The sequence below is a fragment of the Ceratotherium simum genome, chromosome 9, assembly GCF_057802395.1.
Source record: "Ceratotherium simum simum isolate JZ-2026a chromosome 9, ASM5780239v1, whole genome shotgun sequence".
Classification (NCBI taxonomy): Eukaryota; Metazoa; Chordata; class Mammalia; order Perissodactyla; family Rhinocerotidae; genus Ceratotherium; species Ceratotherium simum.
The window spans coordinates 39,854,496-39,857,666 of record NC_141908.1 but is presented as its reverse complement, the minus strand read 5'-3'; the positions used below and the strand labels follow the sequence as shown (position 1 = coordinate 39,857,666).

At 43.1% G+C, this 3,171-nt stretch overlaps 1 pseudogene; it reads left to right on the top strand.

Annotated features, from left to right (window-relative positions):
- The first annotated feature begins 530 nt into the window (after window positions 1–530).
- LOC147916276 (U2 spliceosomal RNA) lies at window positions 531–649 on the top strand (annotated as a pseudogene).
- The last annotated feature ends 2,522 nt before the right edge of the window (window positions 650–3,171 follow it).

The following is a 3,171-nucleotide window of genomic DNA, read 5'->3' as shown; positions in this document are numbered from 1 at the left end:
AGCTGACCGATTAAGTTTAGTGAGTGAGTACACAAAGGAGGTATTTAGATCGGACCTCAGGAAGGATATATTGAAATTGATCATTCTCAGTGAGAAAGATGTTTCTTCAAAAGCATTATATCAAGTCTTAAGTAGAACTATTATCCCTTCCCTGCCTATTGGCTAAAATCAAATGCAGTATCTGTTCTTATCAGTTAAAGCATTTGCCGTGTTGGGCCGGCCCCGTGGCTTAGCGGTTAAGTGCACGCGCTCCGCTGCTGGCGGCCTGGGTTGGGATCCCGGGCGCACACCGACACACTGCTTCTCCAGTCACGCTGAGGCCGCGTCCCACGTACAGCAACTAGAAGGATGTGCAACTACGACATACAACTATCTACTGGGGCTTTGGGGGACAAAAAGGAGGAGGATTGGCAATAGATGTTAGCTCAGAGCCGGTCTGCCTCAGCAAAAAGAGGAGGATTAGCACGGATGTTAGCTCAGGGCTGATCTTCCTCACACACACACACAAAAAAAAGCATTTGCCGTGTTCTCTATCTGTGTACTGAGCATTAAATTAATGTTTGGAATTAGGAGGTGGACTGGGAGCTTGCTCTATCTACCCCATGCCTCAGCCTGGAACTGAATTACTTCCAGGAATGGTGCATTCCTTCTGAGTTAATGATAGATTGTTTTCTATTGTTCCGTTTGTCTCCTACAGAGTTCTCCAATTCACTCTTTATGAGGCTCCAGACTACATTTCCATCGTCTGCACTGCAAGGATAGAATTTCCTGTAAGTGGAATAGACAAAGTAGCTGAGCTTGAGCCATCATGCCAGTACTGCATCCAAGAGAGTGTTGGACAAGAGGACCACTTGGGTAGGGTGAGGCCTGGGCTGAGGGAGAGAAGAAAAAGCTGAGCCCGAGCCAGACCCCATGTCAAGAGACTATGTGCCAGGACATGTGACCCAGGGAGCGTCAACATGGGCAGCTATGGAGGGAGAGGAAAATCTGCTGGCGTTAGGCAGCAGCCAGCTCAGTGGTAGCACCCACTGCCCCCCTGTCCAAAAGAGTCAAGTAAGGAGATCCTACCTCTCATTCCATCCTCCAAACCTAGGGTGGTCCTCTCAGGGAAAGGGGAAGAAGATGCGTGTGTGAGAGCAGATACATCTTCCACCCCCACTCCCACTAGATTGATATCCAAGTTCTCTGTTGTTTTGTTTTTGAGATTGAAGTTTAAAAATGAATAGGTCCGAGCATTAGAAATGGGACTGGGAAGTTACGGAATTGGATGGAGACATCATTAAGCTAAGAGAGCCCACTGCCCAGAGTAAAGCAGGATTCTACCAGAGGAGGTTGGGAGCAATTAAACAGTTTCATATTTACACTCCAATGAATTGCTGTGCTTCAATAATCATAGGGTTCCTTCATTTCCCCTAACAATACAACAACAAAAAACAAAACCAAAGAAAAACTTTGGTTAGGGTTTTTAGCAACATGTCCTCCACTTCAAATTAGACAAAGCCTGTCTTTGTCAATTACCCTTCTTGATCTTTCCTCCCTTCTGCCTTCTCTCCCTTATCCTGCAGAAATCTGTGCCCTCCTGCTGCCCTCTGTGCAATTAACTAGAACCAAACTTATGTACCGTCAAAGACACTAAATATATTTTCTTTTAATATTTTGCCTACTGTGACCTACTTTTAGTTCAATTTCAAAAGTGAGGGGGTGAGGTGTGTCCTAAATAAACATGTCAATTAACTCTATGCTACCCTTTTGGCTGCACCATTTTTGTATCATAATCCAAAGTTGTTTTCTATAGTTAGCAAAAGTTAAAAGGATCTTCCATGTCAATACACTGATATTTAAATTCCAAAATTTCATTTGCTTCATCAAAAATGTATTTCTTTAAGGACCGTTTCCCACTGATAATCCTGATATTAAAGAGCTCAAATTAGTGTCACCTCTGATGTGCCTGAGTCACATGTAGAATCACTTCCAACCCACCCACGTGTCTGAAAACACACTTTTCAGCAATTATAAAATCAAGAGCTGTGAAGTTTCTTTGAAAAGAGAGCATTTTATCAGCTGATGTTATTTTAGTTATTCATTTTTAATGAGGAATCTATGAATATCTTCAAAATCAGAGTCAAGAAGTAGGCTGTCACCTAAACAAAAAAATCAAGTTACGTTCTGAGGGTTTCGGCAACATTAGGTGATTATTGTCATAATTTAAATACTTCAGCTTAGACAGCAAGATATATGTGTGTGCTTTAAAAATTAGTTTTACTATTTGCCCTAGGAGTAGTTAATGAACTCTTTGGAGCGCTCTGATGGGGAATGCACACTCCGTGGGGTGGTTTGTGAGCATTGAAGGGCCCTATTCAGGACCTTGGACTTGGAATCTGTGCTGATGACAGCTCCTTCAAATATTCGTTTCTGCATTTACACGAGAGGATTTATTCTTTAGCATAAGAGATGTTAGAAATAACTTTTTATTGGTGAAATGCATGGTTTTTGAGGTATGTGTGCTGCCCAGGCACCTCACCCTCAGACGAATGGGGTATAAATTTTGGGTGAGCCCAGAATGCTGCTCCAGGCCTAGTGTTTATTTAGTCCTGCGCCTGCCACTTAATGCAGGATTCTGTCACCTGATCCGGTGAGGAGTGTGGCTGGATCCTGCTCTAAGACATGGTGGCATCTGGGTCAAGTGAACATTTCACACAAAGTTCTGGTTGGGAGCCGTGAGCTCACAGAACATACAAGGACGATTTGCCTGACTCTTGTGCCTGTTTACTAATCAGTGTTTGCACGTGGAATTCAGTAGGAGACTGACTTTCACGGATCTCACCGCTCAGGGGCCCTGTGAAGGGCGAGAAGGCCCAGCCTCTAAGGACACAAATTGGCAGAGGCCCCACCAAGACGCTGACAATCATGTACCACCAAACTGGCTTAAGCCAGTTAACAACATTGGGTCCACAGATAGTTACCATGAGATGTATTTAACGGAAAAAAAAAAAAAATGAAGGCCAAATGGGAAAAAAAAGCTACATACAATGACAGAGATTCAAAGAAGATTCATAGAAATGTGGCTTTGTCTATATAATGATAATAATATCAAAAATTGCATGGGGCTTACTATGTGTCAGGCACTGGTTTAAACTTTTGCTCATTCTCACTCTCTCTCTATGAATATAT